This window comes from Alosa pseudoharengus, unplaced genomic scaffold (genome assembly GCF_046254945.1).
Source record: "Alosa pseudoharengus isolate Yale_2024_CS ecotype anadromous, Long Island Sound unplaced genomic scaffold, YU_APseudo_1.1 YU_APseudo_1.1_scf_12, whole genome shotgun sequence".
NCBI classification, from domain to species: domain Eukaryota; kingdom Metazoa; phylum Chordata; class Actinopteri; order Clupeiformes; family Clupeidae; genus Alosa; species Alosa pseudoharengus.
The window spans coordinates 39,069,519-39,088,517 of NW_027468587.1; the positions used below are offsets into that span (position 1 = coordinate 39,069,519).

At 38.8% G+C, this 18,999-nt stretch overlaps 1 protein-coding gene and 1 long non-coding RNA gene across 3 annotated transcripts in view; both read right to left on the bottom strand.

Annotated features, from left to right (window-relative positions):
- aplp1 (amyloid beta (A4) precursor-like protein 1) overlaps positions 1-18,999 on the bottom strand; it is a 170,900-nt gene that overhangs the window by 112,304 nt on the left and 39,597 nt on the right. The window lies entirely within an intron of this gene.
- On the bottom strand, positions 7,250-13,242 carry LOC143119606 (uncharacterized). The gene is made up of 2 exons (XR_012986308.1): positions 12,210-13,242; positions 7,250-8,519 (listed from the first exon to the last, which is right to left on the bottom strand). It is a non-coding gene; the product is annotated as an uncharacterized LOC143119606 (long non-coding RNA).

Sequence of the window (18,999 nt, forward strand, 5' to 3'; positions counted from 1 at the left end):
TAAGTCAAGATCCAAAGTATATATAAACATATTTATTGATATGAAGTTCAAAATGCATGTTATGTCATGTAATACTGGGTGCATTCAACATGGATAGATTTCAGAAGATTGAGTACATTCATTTTGATATATGATCATAAAATTGAGTACATTGAAAAAGATAAAGTACTCTCAGGAGGGGTGTCAAAAGCCTTCATTCTAGCCTTCGCCTACCCTGGAAATCCAGAGTTCTCGCAAGAGCACAATGGAATTGTCTCTGCGAGGCACTCTGGCAATGAGCAATGATGCACGTTACTTTTTCCCCTTGCATCCCGTAGAACCAATCAAATCGTATCTGACATAGGCGGGCCAGAGGCGAGCTAAACTGATGTCGACAGCGTTGCAACGTTGGAAACATTGATCGTAGTGTTATCCAATTGCGTCGAAGTCCGTAATCATTCAGAGTAAACATTGGTCTGGTGTTATCCAATTGCGTGCAGTGAGATTTTCAAATGCATGCTTGGTGCCACCCCTCGAGTTGGGCCATTACATGATTATCAGGGTCTGGATTTTCCAGGCTAGCCTTTGCCTGCTTTCCAGGGCTAGTCCACACGTACCAAACCAATCTTTTTTTCCTCCGTCTTCCCTGGAACCGTATCAAGAATATTTGCGTCCAAACGGATCCATCTCAACACGACTCAACACGTTACTTTATATCCCAGGCCTAGAGGTGGCATTGTTTCTGTTACAGAAATTGACCAAAGCTTGCGTGCTGTAGGCTATACAAACAGACATAATAGGCTACGACGAAAATGGCTAGTGCAAGGAAACCAGAATTGTTTGTGTGGACTGATAGTGAACTGTCAACTGTAGTCAACTGTAAAACTAATAAACTTCATTTTTACGGTTTGTGAAGGGTGCAGTCCCGTCCTTTATTTGGCTAACGCAGGTACAAATAATCTCCTTTACTTTCTTTGGTTGTAGGATAGTCCGCGATTCACATTAGTTTTGGCTATCACCGCAAGTGCATAGGCTACTAAACGCTAGGCCTACCCAAGTTCTAGGCTATTCCGTCGCCAGATTTATAATATTGCTATAATACCTTCGTTAGTAACATTTAAACTTACACCGCACTTCCCTAATAAATGGACGGGGCCTCATTTTGTTCCTTCCACTTTTTCCTTAACTGTCGTTGGTCCCTCTCACTCAGGTCTTTGATCAACAACTTCTTCCCTCTTTCGACATCTCGTCTCCTTGCCGCTCCATCTCTAGATACTGCTGCCTCCTCTCTGGATCGGCATTGCGGCGAGCACGGAACAGTCGCTGTCGTTCAGCATTGCTCATTGGAGCCATAATTGTCTGCAAATTATGAAAATTATCATAATTATTTACACTGACTAGGTGTGTGTGCCAAGTTGAGAGAGACAGAGAGAGAGAGAGAGAGTTCATGACTGGGTTGTCACTAGATACACAAAAAAGCTAAGTAGTCTACATTTTGAAATGCATTCATTTGCTGTGATGACCACAGAAACCTCCTTTCTGCTTGTAGTTAGCCCTTCCCAACAAGTCCATCACAACTAGTTAAGCTGTTTAATAATTATTTCTCACCACAATAGTCTCCAGTAGGCTAACATTGGCATACAATATAGTCATAAAATATTAACAGTGACCAATGCATACTGATGAACCAGCATTCAACAGATTAGCTGGTTGCTATGGACTTATTGCTAAGGGCTCACTGCAGAAAGAACAGAGGTTTCCCCCAGTCATCACAGTATGTAAAACTATATATAAATATAATTTTTATGAATTGTGTAATCTAAATGGCAATGGCAACCACTCTGCATTCCCCTTATCACCCCCTCTACATTCCCCTTACCACCCCATAACGATACAAAGTGTTATGGGGTGGTATGTTACGGGGTGGTAAATTTCACCTCAGAATGACTGCAGCTAGCACTGTTATTGACTAGCTAAGATAGCAAATATATCATTCAGTTTAAAATTTCCTTCACTTTACATTACAGTTGAAAAAAAAATCCTAATTTAACAGTTTCCCTATCTATTATACGTTATGGGGTGGTAAGGTTAAGCTTAACGGACCCTATCTAACTACCAAAAAGAGCAAATAAATCATATCAAATTGTGTGGGAACTTGCCTGCTTGAGACCTTGGCTCCTGCAAGGGTTTGAGTGATGTCATCTGCTGTCTGTGAGGTCACTTAAAGAAACAGTGTCTTTGTAATAGCCAGAACATGTAAGCGTTATGGGGTGGTATGTAAAACTACGGGACGGGCATAAATCATGATTTTTGTATAGGAAATCATACTTTTATTTTAAAAAAACATATAGTATAGTATCAAGAGCATATTTTTAATCATGACATTAATGAAAATTTGGTTAAAAAATGAAATGTTCTAATTAATATATTAGGTGCGAATTCCATATGTGACTTTCGGACATGGGGAAATTGGCCATGTCCTTGGTAAAGATGACTAAAAAGTGTAGGATTTATATTTACAATGACATTGAAATATGCATTATGTAATTCATAACACTTAAATGAACAGGTTTGATCCTTTGAAATACATTTTGACACATTTTTACATTGTTGAGAGCTCATGAAATGGACCGGACGCAAAAGGCACCGGTTTCGTAGAATGACCCATTAGCAGTTTTGCTAAAAATGCTAATTAGCATGCTAACATATTAGCATGCTAACTATGCTAACCATGTGACTTAGCTAACTTAGCTAATCATTTTTAGCAGTTTTGTAAAAAATGCTAACTAGCATGCTAACATGTTAGCATGCTAACTATGCTAACCATGTGACTTAGCTAACTTAGCTAATCATTTTTAGCAGTTTTGTAAAAAATGCTAACTAACATGCTAACATGTTAGCATGCTAACTATGCTAACCATGTGACTTAGCTAACTTAGCTAATCATTTTTAGCAGTTTTGCTAAAAATGCTAACTAGCATGCTAACATGCTAACTATGCTAACCATGCTAACTAGCTACAGTGGGTAGGAGTCATAGTTGATGACAAGTAACAGTTACAATGGCTGAACAGTTAAAAAGTTCAGTAGTTTAAAGGGTTAAATTGTTTAACAGTGAAATATTGTAGTGAGGACTTTTATTTTGAAACAGTTTTTGGCAGAGGAAGCAGTTGGACAGGATGTGTAGTCTTAATAGGGCCAGTTTGTATGCTTAAAGCCTGAGACTGGCAGTTGATGCAGCTGGCCCGAACACCTGCCATAGGATTCTAATTGCTTAACGGCAGTCTTAATAGAGCCATATTGTATGCTTAAAGCCTGAGACAGAGTATATAGTTTAAAAGTTAAATGTAGATAGTGTAATGGATGTTGATAGACAGAAAGTTGAATGGATGTTGATAGGCAGATTGTTTAATGGATGTTGATGGATAGTTTAATGGGTGGATGAGTGAATGGTTTGAAGAGGATGAATGGATAGAAAGTTGGAGGAAATGTGTCTTATATCCTTGTAGAATGGAGAGACAGAGAGAGTTGGTCTAGTTCAGTAGAAAGCAGTTGATACAGGTGCAATCAGTTGAACTGATTCTTTGATGGGGCCTAGATGAGCAGCTGGAAGATGATACCAGGTGCAAATCAAGTTAATTAGTCCATTGTGATGTCATCAGCCCATGTTAAGTCTATGGGGAAATTTTGAGCAGTTTTTAATTAATAGTTTAAAAAGTATAAAAGTTACAAAGATGAAAAATACAAAGCCCACATGTCATAAGTAAGACCTACGCAACGCAGTTTGAATGAAGTTTCTACGTTAAACGGTTTAAGCTGCATTAACTGCGTTAGAAGAAGAAGAAGAATAAGAAGAAGAAGCCTAGGAAGAACAGTAGAGTGCATTTTCATGCACTCTAACTAGAAAAGCATTTCCTGAAGGACATACAGTGCATGAAAATGCAAAAATATGATGAGTTCATATGGTTAAATTATTTGCTTGGTAGATAAGGTTTACTATAGTTGGAATGACTGAACAGTTAAATAGGTTGATAATTGAAATGGTTAAATTATTTAGGCAGATAGTTGATGATAACTAACAATTGGAATGGCTCCAATGTTTGCTAGTAGTTATGCTAACTATGTTAAAGATAATAATGCTAACCAAGTAACTACGCTAACTAGCATGCTAACAATATTAAAATGTTAACTATGCTAACCATATGACTTAGCTAACCTAGCTAATAATTTGTATTAGTTATGATAACTATGCTAATTAGCATGCTAACATGCTAATTATGTTAACCAGGTGACTTAGCTAACTTCGCTAATCATTTTTAATAGTAATGCTAACTAGCATGCTAACATGCTAGCATGCTAACTATGCTAACCATGTGACTTAGCTAACTTAGCTAATCATTTTTAGCAGTTTTGTAAAAAATGCTAACTAGCATGTTAACATGCTAGCATGCTAACTATGTTAACCATGTGACTTAGCTAACTTAGCTAATCATTTTTAGCAGTTTTATAAAAAATGCTAACTAGCATGCTAACATGTTAGCATGCTAACTATGCTAACCATGTGACTTAACTAACTTAGCTAATCATTTTTAGCAGTTTTATAAAAATGCTAACTAACATGCTAACATGTTAGCATGCTAACTATGCTAACCATGTGACTTAGCTAACTTAGCTAATCATTTTTAGCAGTTTTATAAAAAAATGCTAACTAGCATGCTAGCATGCTAACCATGTGACTTAGCTAACTTAGCTAATCATTTTTAGCAGTTTTATAAAAAATGATAACTAGCATGCTAACATGTTAGCATGCTAACTATGCTAACCATGTGACTTAGCTAACTTAGCTAATCATTTTTAGCAGTTTTGCTAAAAATGCTAACTAGCATGCTAACATGCTAACTATGCTAACCATGCTAACTAGCTACAGTGGGTAGGAGTCATAGTTGATGACAAGTAACAGTTACAATGGCTGAACAGTTAAAAAGTTCAGTAGTTTAAAGGGTTAAATTGTTTAACAGTGAAATATTGTAGTGAGGACTTTTATTTTGAAACAGTTTTTGGCAGAGGAAGCAGTTGGACAGGATGTGTAGTCTTAATAGGGCCAGTTTGTATGCTTAAAGCCTGAGACTGGCAGTTGATGCAGCTGGCCCGAACACCTGCCATAGGATTCTAATTGCTTAACGGCAGTCTTAATAGAGCCATATTGTATGCTTAAAGCCTGAGACAGAGTATATAGTTTAAAAGTTAAATGTAGATAGTGTAATGGATGTTGATAGACAGAAAGTTGAATGGATGTTGATAGGCAGATTGTTTAATGGATGTTGATGGATAGTTTAATGGGTGGATGAGTGAATGGTTTGAAGAGGATGAATGGATAGAAAGTTGGATGAAATGTGTCTTATATCCTTGTAGAATGGAGAGACAGAGAGAGTTGGTCTAGTTCAGTAGAAAACAGTTGATACAGGTGCAATCAGTTGAACTGATTCTTTGATGGGGCCTAGATGAGCAGCTGGAAGATGATACCAGGTGCAAATCAAGTTAATTAGTCCATTGTGATGTCATCAGCCCATGTTAAGTCTATGGGGAAATTTTGAGTAGTTTTTAATTAATAGTTTAAAAAGTATAAAAGTTACAAAGATGAAAAATACAAAGCCCACATGTCATAAGTAAGACCTACGTAACATAGTTTGAATGAAGTTTCTACGTTAAACGGTTGAAGCTGCATTAAACACGTTAGAAGAAGAATAAGAAGAAGCCTAGGAAGAACAGTACAGTGCATTTTCATGCACTGTAAAAATTTTACAAGTATGCAAATGCATATGTTTACGGGCATTTAGGTTTTACTGTGTTGTTTTGTTATAAAGACATGCAAGGCATTCTGGGCCGTAATGAACAGTGGTCGGCAGCACTCCATAGGCTACATATTAATATGAATAGGTGTTTCTGTAAACCTAGGGACAATAAACAGCTATCTCTGTTACAAAAACGAGCTGGTAATCGCTAATTGAAGAGGGAACTATGATAAAAAAGATTGTATTCCTCAAAGCATGGATTTGACGACAGTACAAGCCGGACATGTCACGTTAATGTTAAATACATCGAACGCTAGGTGGCAACGTTGTATTACATTTCACATACATACGGTGACATCATTAGAATTATGTGAGCTTCACAAGGAAGGAAGGTGCAAATATTATGTAATTTATCATGGGAAATTATTGGAAATGTTATTTCTTGTTTATTCTAATTGCAAACCACACACATGTTGGCCCTACGATACACTGCCCTACAACTTTTGCAGTTGTCATCTTTCAACGCGGCTACCCAGCTAACACACGACCAAATGGCAACGTTGCCTATAAGTTGCCATTTGGTCATGGCGACATTACTTTCTGGCAACGTTGTGGCAACATTGCCACCACGTTGCCTACAGGAAGTTGCCATTAAGTAAACAAATGACGTTGCCACAACGTAGTGGCTTGGTAATTTTGATAACGTTGCCTCTTGGTAGTGTAAGTGACGTTGCCACAACGTTGCCTACAGGAAGTTGCCATTAAGTAAACAAATTACGTTGCCACAACGTTGCCTACAGGAAGTTGCCATTAAGTAAACAAATGACGTTGCCACAACGTAGTGGCTTGGTAATTTTGATAACGTTGCCTCTTGGTAGTGTAAGTGACGTTGCCACAACGTTGCCTACAGGAAGTTGCCATTAAGTAAACAAATTACGTTGCCACAACGTTGCCTACAGGAAGTTGCCATTAAGTAAACAAATTACGTTGCCGCAACGTAGTGGCTTGGTAATTTTGCTAACTTTGCCACTTGGTAACGCAAGTAATGTTGCGGCGACATAGTGTTGTGGTCATTTACTTACCGTGATACGTCAAAGTTCAGAATTACACCATATGAGTATTAAAGGTTGTTTCCATGTCCAGCACAAAGATTAGGTTTGAATGCTATGCTGGATATGTATGACAATTTCTAGTTTAGAATTTGTATTTCCATTTTATAGTGACAATAAAGGGCTCACCTTCAGACAGCAAAGCAAAACCCATAGGCTAACATGCTATAAAATAACAGATTTTTTCATCTAAGTCAAACTATTTTCGAGCTGGAAAAATTAACCACTGGTTTGTATTGTTTATTCACTACCTAGGGATGACTCAATTCCCACAGAAACTATTTGTGCTCAACTAGGATTAATCCAGAACTACATAACAATTCTCAGTTCCACAAACTCTGACCCAGTTGAAAAAATAGCAATGACATATATTCAAATACTGAATTGATGAAGCATTTATTTTAAATGCATATACAAGGACCACATAAATAAATCACGACAATTATTTCTATTAAAACAACATTTGAAGTCAAATTCATGCGTTTCAAAGATTGAAGTGATGTACTAACAAACCACATTGCAGGGTAGGCATTAGTCAACCAGTACAGAGCATGAAGGCCTTGGAGCGGCTGAGGTGGAGAGTAGCTAAAACAGTGACTGCTAATCAGAATCCAATCCTAATGTTAATGCTGTCTAGATCTCCCTCTTGTTATCCAATTACTGGCCACAATAACAGTCTTTTCTCCCCAAAACTCCACAATACTCATTTTGTAATCAAACACAGAGAAATTACAGTAAAAAATATTGTGTCTGTATGAAAAATTGCAATGATAATACTCTGATGAGAGCACAAATGACAACATACTGCAATGTCATGAAGAATGGCCATGAAGATTATTTTTCCCTAACAGGAATCTTGATTGTACTTTGTTTCAGTCACCTCAAAACAGTCATTGATCTTGAATTTTAGTACTCCGTTTTAGTACTCCGACTAATGTTGAATACATGCTAAAAACCTTTATGTCAATCATGTCACAAATTCTATGCAAGTTCTGCAAAACACCAATGCTGTTGTGAGGGTTTTTTGTTTGTTTTTGTTTTCCATTTCAGAGGACAGCTACTGGCACCTCAACAACCCCACACAGAGGGCAAAATAAAAAAAAGTTTCTATTTTACAAAGGACCAAGACCACCAAAAAAAGATGGCTACACAGCATAAACTCACTTGCACACCCTAAAACTCGCCATGGTCCAAGGTCCTAGGTCAAGCTAAGCCTTATAAACACAATTTTCCACAGACCTTCCAACAAAACACACAAAGTAGCACACAGAGTAGCACTACATAGAAAGAAAGTAAACCCATCAAATGCTTCCACTTGAACAGGTAGACTAGGAACACTCTCACGCAGGACATTTTGCCCAATTAACAGAACTATATAAGAGGCTATTTCAAAATACTATCGGAAACAACAAACAAAGACTGTGGTCAGCATCTCCGATTTAAAACAGTGATTCACAAGGCATATAAGGGACAGGGAAACACTAGACCCCAAAGGTAACTGCCCCCAGTTTTCTATCAAGCTGACGTTGTCCTTAAGCCGCAGAGGGGCTGGTTCTGCTGTTGCAGCTGAGGGTTGTCAAGATGTCCTTTTGCCTCAAGTCGTCTTTAAAATGGTGGATCCCAGCATCTTCAGTTCGGTTCCTGGAAAAGGAAAAAAAAAGGTAAGTGTCTTACTTTCTGTTCACATACATACATTATGCTGAGAAACAGTTGAATAAAATATCCAGCGAAATGAAAAAGTGTGCGAGGGCAGCTATAAAAGAACAATTGTGTCTAACTAGCTGGGTTTGACAAATTGGTCTTGTTTTTATGCCTGTAGCTCACAGATAAGTGTGACCAAGTAATCTCCATGCTTGGTCACAACTGAATGGTTCAAAATAGAATAATAAACAGACTAAATTAACATACAAATTAATATATAGTAATAAATATATACGACATTTCTTAATAAATACACTTGTTACCAAAAGCCTTCAACTTTATTTGATCACCACTTTTAAATTAATGTTGCTGCCCCTTTAAGACGCCTTCCTAGCCACGAGCTAGTATGAGTTAGACGCGAGCAAGTTCACCTAACGGAAAAAAACGAAAAGACGCAAAATCATTCATCATGGGACAACATACAGCACCGAACTATTAAACACCTTTCACGTCTTTTCTATCACCAAACCGAGTCTGTTCTATCACATCTAAGCGACAATTTCGTGGTGCTTTCAATAGTATTGAAGACTGTTTTGGTGAGTTTCACTTTATTTCCTAAAGTGTAGGCTATCTGTAATAAGTTACTGAGTTCAATGAAGATATTACAGAACATGCTAGCTGCTAACTGTATAAAACCATCACCATTACCCAAATACAGCTTAGTTCTGTAAGTGTTTTTATTGTTTTCTGATGTTTTTATGTTAGAAAGGGAAATGTGTTTAAGATTATTCCCTATCTTTTGACATTTCGTGGATTATTTTACGGTTAAATAACGTTACATTAACTTAGCGTTTTGTGAGACCGTTTGGTGTTGCCATGGCGATACAGTCAGTGGCGAGGGAAATGGCATGTACTAACGTTATTTACTGAGTGTTTTATTTACTTTTATGGCCTGTTGTGCAGGTGAGTTTATCAGTTTTCTTTCTATGATACAGACAGTTAGCTGTGCACTTCATCTCTCCCTGAGTGTTGGTAACACGCCCATTTTTGGGCCTGTCCTGTGGTTCATGGACTCGTATGCTTTCAGAAAAATAAAGTGTCTAATATCTGTAAGCGTTTGCCTGAAATTTGATCACAAATTCAATCTTATTACAGAAGCGATCATGAAATGGAAGCCAGAGCTGGAAGAGGTGGAGCTCCTGATAGCTGAGGTCTTAAAACTAGGCCTGTCAAACTCGATTCCTTTTAAGGATCCAGGTTATTCTGAGTCACTCACTAAACTGATCCGGGTTGAACGAGTCACTTGAGTCACTTGAGTCAGTATTGCTAAATCACAAAGAAATTCAGTCCTACGTTCAAACAGTGCAGTGGGGTGCTTCATTTCGTTAAGTGCCTTCTCATGTTGGATGTGGATCCTCCATGATTTGAAACCAGGTTTTTGCAGTACTTGCATTTAGCCTAAGAGTTTTGCTCTCCTGGTCAAAGTGCATCCACACATTGTTCATCTTTTTGGTGCTCATGTTCAGAAACTTTGATCTTATTGACAGAGAGGGTAGCCTATATAATAATTAATTATTTGTTGTTGTTTTGTTAACAATAGAAAATTTGCCTAGGTCTAATGCTACTCTGCTACAATGTTTATTACCACTACTATACTAATAGTAGGCTACTAGGAATCTATTCTAATAGGTATTACTAGGCAACTAATATTATTAGCCTATTAATCATAGCTATATATATATATATATATATATATATATATATATATATATATATATATATATATATATCATGTTAGGTAGCCTAATATAATATAATATAATATAATATAATATAATATAAAATAGCCTAATATAATAGCATCAAAACCTCCACCCACTCACGGTAAAGAAAGCAGTTTGAGCCAGACTGTTTATTTATTGTCTTAACCTAGCCTTTGCAATTGACTTTCAATGTAGACATAGAAACAGGAACGTAGAAATGCCCTGCAGTGAATAAATTATTATTATTGTTAATATTATTATTATTACTACTACACTACTACTACTACTACTACTATTCTCATTAGGCCTATTATTATTATCACCTTGACACGAGTAGAAACTAGGCTACTTGCTCGTCTACAGATCCACTCATGACAATGTAGCCGGCTGATTAGACTGACTCGCACTCATAACAACATAATGTAACCGGTCCGCCCGACTGATCCAAATGACCCAGGTAGGCTAGCCTACTCAAGCAACTCCATACAGAGCTTGCAATGTTTCGGACTGTCTTCGCGACCTAATTGCATTTTAAAGAAGGCTATACGTGCAGAATATATGTTATTTCAGAAGTGAAAGCATGGCTTTTGTTGTGGATTTTCTTTTAACCTTGACGAGGAGTTACTCGCTCCTCTAAAGATCCACTCATGACAACGTAGCCGGCTGATTCGGCTGACTCGCACTCATAACAACAACGTAACCGGCCCGCTTGGCTGATCCGACTAGCCTACTCTCCATACAGAGCTTGCAATGTTTCGGACTGTCTTCGCGACCTAATTGCATTTTAAAGTAGGCTATGCGTGCAGAATATATGTTATTTCAGAAGTGAAAGCATGGCTTTTGTTGTGGATTTTATTTTAACCTTGACGAGGAGTTACTCGCTCCTCTAAAGATCCACTCATGACAACGTAGCCGGCTGATTCGGCTGACTCGCACTCATAACAACGTAACCGGCCCACTTGGCTGATCCGACTAGCCTACTCTCCATACAGAGCTTGCAATGTTTCGGACTGTCTTCGCGACCTAATTGCATTTTAAAGTAGGCTATGCGTGCAGAACATATGTTATTTCAGACGTGAAATCATGGCTTTTGTTGTGGATTTGTTTTTCACCTTGACGAGGAGTTACTCTAAAGATCCACTCATGACAACGTAGCCGGCTGATTCGGCTGACTCGCACTCATAACAACCTAACCGGCCCGCCCGGCTGACTCGACTGACCCGGGTAGATAGGCTACTCAAGCAGCTCCATGAGCGTGCAGTTAGGACTGTCTGCACGACCTAATTGCATTTTAATATGCTACATCTATTCACTAAATCTAATTATGTCTAGGCTACATGCAGAACATTGAATGTTATTTCAGAAGTGAAAGAAATGGCTTTTGTTGTGGAATTGCTTTTCACCTCGAGGAGGAGCTACTCGCTCTCGCAGATCCACTCATGACAACGTAGCCGGCTGATTCGACTGACTCGTACTCAACGTAGCCTAACCGGCCGGCTGATCCGACTAACCCGGATTGCTACTCAGCCGCTCCAATCTGAGTCCCATGGTCTGTGAGTCTGCAATGTTTCCGGCTTTGCGGGAAGTTAACCAGTTATCTCGGACTGCCTGCTCACTCAGTCGCTTGAGTTGATTTGTGGAGTTGTGGTTGCCTACGAAATTGTTACATTTTTGGCAGCTATGATGGCTAAGGCTAGGAGGCTAGCTAATGTTGCAAGAGGTTTGTGTGTCATGATTTATGTGCACAATGTATCAGCCTTTTGTGGCCAAGTTACTGAAGCACACCATTAGCTTAACTTAGTTAAACATTAGCTAAGCTTACTACAACCTATGACTGACTGACGCATGCTAATGTTTTCTCCAATAGTGCTCAGACCTAATGCAATACGTAGGCCTAAGCATTTGAAATTCCACATAAGTCACATACCTTGAAAATTAACTTTAGTACTTTAACAGCTGAATTGAAAACCGAATTGCATGTAGTCTCCTTATTTCATGCGACAGCTTAACAAACTGTTTCAACAATGTTTTGTCTTCTACGCGAATTAGGCCTAAATGTGAAGCCTCTGCACGGCCCGCGGCGCCATCGACTGGTCTGGCATATGCACTACAGTACTTTTAGCCGTTTTTTCCTTACCGGTAGGCCTATCGTTAAAAGCGGTAAGAGGAAATACACCCGATGGTTTTGTGTAGACATAGCCCAATTCTAGGCGAGACATCTTAGTGCAACAAGCTACAAAACTCCAAAACAATTAAGCTTATAGCCAAAAACGCATGAAATCATGGTTCACTAACATTACAGCTATAGCAGCAATGTAAACTGTAGGCCTACAGTTTAGCTGCAATATGCTGGTGAATCAACACAAGATTATCTCCATGTTTATAAAGTAACTGTCAGACGTCGTACATTAAATGTGCATACCATATACCGGATCATACCGCGACCATTTCACTCTCACACTCGCGTTATATCAACGCATTTACAATCCTCAATGCTTCTAACGAGCACAGACTGATAACAGTATGAACTAAACTTAACAAAGGAGCAGTATCAATACTTACGGCCGGGTAGGCTATCTGAACGCACAGTTATAATAATAATATTAATACAGAAACACCATCCGCATCTCCAGTGCACTGCTCCGTTATTCCCGCGACTTGGTAGCCTACCGTCGGCGCCGGCATCCTCACACTTGATCTAGGCTACAAGTGCAAGGGGCGAAGGAATGACCCAGCAGCAGCAAAAAAGTCTAGCGTAACCAGCTATTAGCATATCCTATTTAAGTTTTGACTAAATGTAAAATGACTGTTGACTGAATGTAAAATTAATATAAATGCACTCACCTGTTCTCTTTTATTTGTTCTTCACAGGGTCGGATGGAACAGCAGGTGGAAGACCATCGCAAAATTGAATTTCCACATTATTTTAAATAAAATATCATTTGTTAGTGTACAGTTGTCTTTTCTTTTGAATAGGCTCAACATTAGCAACAGACAGTCAAAATGCAGGTAAAATATGAATGTGGCTTGTCTAGGCTATCTCAACTAGATTTTGTGCGTGGCAGTCATGAATTGATACTTGTTAGTGCAGCTGTCTTGAATAGGCTTGGGGTCAACATTAGCAACAGCCACCAGCCAGAATGCAGGTATATGAATGTGACTAGATTTTGTGGATTCTATGGGCAAATGAGGACTGCACATGCAGATCCGCCCTAACGTGCTGGCGACATTATGGCAACCTTTCTCAGGAAGGTTGCTACAATGTCGCCAGTATGTCTTTTGGTTGCCGCGACGTGGCGGTTACGTGGAGGTTACGTGCGAGAAACGTTGCCAAGATATGTTGCGGCAACGTAATCGCGTCTTTCACCCGCACGTGTCGGCAACGTTAGAACTTACGTGGCGGCAACGTATGTTTGGTAATAAAGTTACGTAACCGCCACGTAACGGCGACGTAACTGTGTTAGCTGGGTATCAGCGAAAATGTGCTCGACCTATGCCGGGCAACGGGGATATTACGCAGGAAACGCTACATCGTCCGGCCGCACTGTCATCAAGCCGACATCAGAGGATGGTATCCTGTATCCCTGTGTCCCTTCACTCAGGTTCAACTCCTCAATTCATCTTCCTGGTGCCTGTCAACAGCGATGGTCTGATGAGCGCGTCTCACCAGAGCGTAGGCCAACTGGCTCTGTCGTGTCAACAAGCCATCTCATCTACCGAAGTTCTACCCCAGCGATTACACAGCTAGAGTTGGACTTAACACGGACTTTTCTTTATTTTAATTTCTTATTTATTTATTGTATTACTTGTTCATTTTTGTTTGTTGTCTGTCTTGTATGTCTACCGTTAGGTGTCTCGGGTACGCTGGCGATTACGCCGCTCCATCAGGCATATTTTGTCTTGTGCGTCAATTGTTATTTTGTAAATCTGTTTGTTTGTCTTGATGTCGCGGGAACGCTGGCGACTACGCCGCTCCGTCCGGCATCTTTTGTCTTTTTGTTATCTGTAGTGTTTATGTAATCTCGGCTTCATTGAAAATGAGGGCTTCCCTCAATGACCCTCCGAGAATAAATAAAGGTTGAATGAATGAATGAATGAATCCATTCGTAATCACACGTACACATTTCATACTGGAAGACCGTCCGGCATCTTTTGTGTTTGTTATTTCTTAAATGTATGTCTTGGTGTCATGGGTACGCTGGCGACTACGCCGCTCCGTCCGGCATCTATTGTCTTTGTTAGTCTGTGTCAATGACAATGTCTTATATGTGAAGCGCTTTGGGTTGCACTCTGTGCATGTTAAATGCGCTATACAAATAAATCTGACTTGACTTGACTTGACTGTCATTTCGTTTATTTGATGTTGCTTAGCAACGGGGACAGACTTCAGAGCAAAGATTCTAGAACAGAGCTTCAGAGAGACACGTTTTTAGTTTGTGGCCAAGTACCTAAAATATCGGTTTCCATGTGTATGTGCTGGATGGTGTGCTTCCTTTATGAAAGTAAGTGTTTTATACAGTTAACGTTACAGACATAATGAGTCATGTTGTAGTGGTCCACATAAATGTGCCCCTTCTGTTATTAGAATGCTAAGCGGAGATTTTAAGATCATTCATTTCTTGTGTGGCTAGAAGCTAGCTAGCTAGGTCATAGGGAGGAGATGTTGCTATGTTGTAACGTTATGAGATTTATGTTGCTTAGCGTAATGCCATGGTCATTTGATATTAGATGCTTGTACTCGTAACTTCGTCACTCGTAACTTTAGGACTCCTGTTTTTTTTACTAAGAGTAATTCAGGAAGCCTTTTAGCCCTAAAAGTAGCGCCTGAGTCTGTGACAGCTTAAGCGAGGACTCCTAATAAGACCGATTCACAAACAATGTTTTGTGGTGGCATTTCACGTCGCAATGTTTTGAAATGCGTCTAACAATCACGAGGGAACAATTCTGCATTGTAGGCATAACTAAGGGATGCAGTAACACCACCAACAACAACCAAAACTAGCCTACTCATTGATTACATGTACATTAAATGTAACGTTTCATTGTGAATCAAATTAAAAGATTCTCCTCTTTGCAAACGTTGGCATAGGCATATGGTGACAGATTAACTTAATAATGTTGCTGCGTGAATGACGGTAAGCGCGAATGAAGTGGCCACTTCTTAATGGGACTCACTGTATGGAAGTAGGCTAAGTAAAATAGAGATGTTTAAAATAAGATAAAGTTAGGATATGCCCGCTTGACAACGGAAGAGATAACTGGCCTTTGGCCATAGCAACCATCCATTTAGAACGACTGACAGTAGTATACAGTTGATTTACAGAACGTGGTTTAGAGTAATATGAATTAAATATCAATATGTGCAGTGTATTAGCAGTTATCTCATACAATAAGTAGAATAATGTATGTAGATGTAGCAGTAACATTATAATAGTAGAAATAATAATATAGATATATGCAATGTATTAACAGAATATAATAAAACAGAATAAATATGGATATTCAATATGACAAATATATAACAGATATGTGCAGTGTGGAAACAGTGTCATTGTAGTGCAGAAACAACATTATAAGAGTAGTAAGAATAAGTCTATGTGCAGGATGAATAGTATAAAGATCAGTAGAATAACTATGTATAAATGTAATTACAGTAGGCCTATGTACATTTGTAAATAAATAGAAAACTATGTGTGAGGGATAAATTAATTTTATTTAATCGTAAAAGTAAATTGCATTCAATTAAATTGCAATTAAAAATCTTTCCAGTAGGCTGTCTTAATGTCACGCAAAAAGTACAACCAAAGCTGAGCTTGATCAACTAGAACGTCTAAAGAACCAGAACTTGAGTGTAGTTTTTTGCTGGGTCCCAGGCCATGTTGGTCTGAGGGGAAATGAGAAAGCGGACAGTGCTGCTAAGTAGGGATGTAACGATTACCGGTATAATGGTAAACCGCGATAAAAATGTTGACGATAATAATTACCGTTTTCATTTCAAACATCATGATTATCATGGTTGATTACCGCGGTGTGGAAACCGTGTGTTTAATCCTTCCCAGCTTCATCCGAGCCTGCTTTTGACATACAGTAGGCCTGGTACAATGAAACAAAACTGGTACCCTACTGATTCTGTTGTCTAATTGATGGTTTTAACTACGATTCGGATTAGGCTACACCTGATTTTAAAAGGCGGAACTTTTTCACCACAAAATGTGCACTGTATCATGTAGCCACTCTGCGTCTTTTTATGTTCGTGTCCACATTAAATCCATTCCACTCACGTTATCAGGAGAATACAGTAGCCTAAAGTTTTATTTTGAACGCTTACTTCAGTCTCACTCATTGCATCCAAATAACAGAAATAGCAAACTCCAAGTTATGGTAGGGTAAGTTAAGCTATAAGCACATAGCCAAACATGAAGAAAAAAGTGAACAGGACACTTTTTGAAACTATTTCAGCTTGTGTAGGCCTATCAGTGCTTTCTGAACATATTGAACACACTTTTAGAAATACCGTGATAATACCGAAAACCGTGATAATTTTGGTCACTATAACCGTGAGGTTAAATTTTCATACCGTTACATCCCTACTGCTAAGCAAGCCCTCAATGAAGAAGTCACAGAATGTCAAATCCCTGCCCCAGACCTTAAACCTATACTGAACTCTTACATCTCAGATAAGTGGCAATCTGAATGGGATTAATGTACCAACAACAAGCAAGGAATGTGAATTTTGGCACATTTTCATGATCCACTGGGTCGTTATGGGCCACACAAAATACGGTGTTGCTAAAATTACTCCTATTGTGGCTATTATATGCGTTCATGAGTATCCAGCTACATTCAATGAGTTAAGTAAAATACATTCATACACACAAAAAAAACATCACTAATGTTGTGGACATTCCTTTATTCTGAGATACATCAATAGAGCTGCACAGTCCCGCCCACAGCGAAAACGCGGTTAGGTGCCGGATGTAAGATTCCCATTCATTTGTCCCATTGACGTTTGGAAAAATCCGTATCTAAAGAGTTTTACAGCATGTCTTAGGCTAACCAGCTAAGGCATAACTCATAAGCATACAACATATCATTTCGAGTGAAAAAACTAAGAGAAAATCCAAAAAAAGTCAAAGGTACAAGACTGTGTACATATTTTCATTTCCGAGCGAAGGAACTACTCATCCCATAAACCACCGCTCCTCACTGAATAATATAAGCAATGCACGAACCGCGCGAAATCATTTCAAAACCGGCGACAGCAGGCGAACCCTTTCCTCCAAACAGTGATTTTTATATAGTGAATGTGCAGTTATTTTAGGAGTAATCGTGTAAATAATAGTGTTTTGATATTGAATTTTATATTTATCATCGTGTATTTTATATCGTGTGTGAAAGCGGTTAACGTTAACGGCAGTGCTTCATAACGTTATCTGACTCATCCTATGCTGTCATCACTGCTCAGTCGGGCTGATGCATGGACTGGTGCATGGTCTGCTCTTGGACCACCATATTCAGTTTATTAATTTGCCGTGAATTATTACACAAAATGTTCATTAAATGCACGAAGTATTCCTAGGTTAATGATTGATTTGAATCATACAGTATGAAGGCTACAGTGGCCTAGCTAATGTTAACTAGCACTGCTAGCAGCATTAAAGTTACCAACCTCCCTGCTTAACTCACCACAACTTTGTAGGTCTTGTCCCTCATGCTGCTGACCCTTACAAAACCCACAAACTGACTCTCGGACACACAACAGTCAATAATGTGACCCGATTTAAAGTGGCTTTCACCCCTTTGGACACTCACTAAAACATAATATATTTCATACCTGTGTTGCAGCATGTAGGCTAATGTTAGCTGCATTATGTAATGACATACAATGTCGGAAATGCTAAAGGTTAGCCTGTCGGCTAGTGCTAGCCTACCTGAAAAGTTTGAGTGTTTAAACTAACATTTACAGTGGTCTATTTGATAGTGTATTGGCCCTGACTAAGTTCGTGTGATGTATAAACCCCAATCCTTGTTGATACAAGTACCAATATTCGTCAAGAAAGTTTTTAATCACATTAAGATTTTCGCCATAGGCAGTAAAAAACTCCGCCATGTTTGTCAATATTTTTCCGCTGAGAAAGTTTCAAACTATGACCATAACGGCCTTTCCACCAATCAGAGGCATCACTGTGGGATTGTGGGATTGTTCAGGATTGTGGGTAATGAAGTACTTATCCAAGAGATCGCGAATAAAAGGCATTTATCTCAAAACAAGGTTAGTGCCCCACGAACTCTTGGTGTCTATAGGAGCATATACAATCGCTTAGTACAACCGTAGCTGGTTTTAAGTCTACCACGTGCAGTTAAGTTTTTATGTCTTACACCGCAATTGTCAATGGAGAAATTGCATTGAATTTTACATCCGGCATTGGCTGTGGGCGGGACTGTGCAGCTCTATGTAAGTAGGCTACGACAGTTTTGGGAATGTTGGTTAGTTGAACAATGCATCCTGTTAGTAAAAAGCTAACCTCCGTAGTTGTACGGGAAACGCACCCCAGATCAGCTTGTAGGCCATTAGCAATCTGTTTATTTTATTTTATGAAGCCTACACAGTAGATCACATGCCACATTCTCACTTTCAATAGACAGATGCAATAGCCATTGGTCAAGTATTGAGTATAAAGCAATTAGTATTAGCAATAAGTATTTTGCAACTTAAC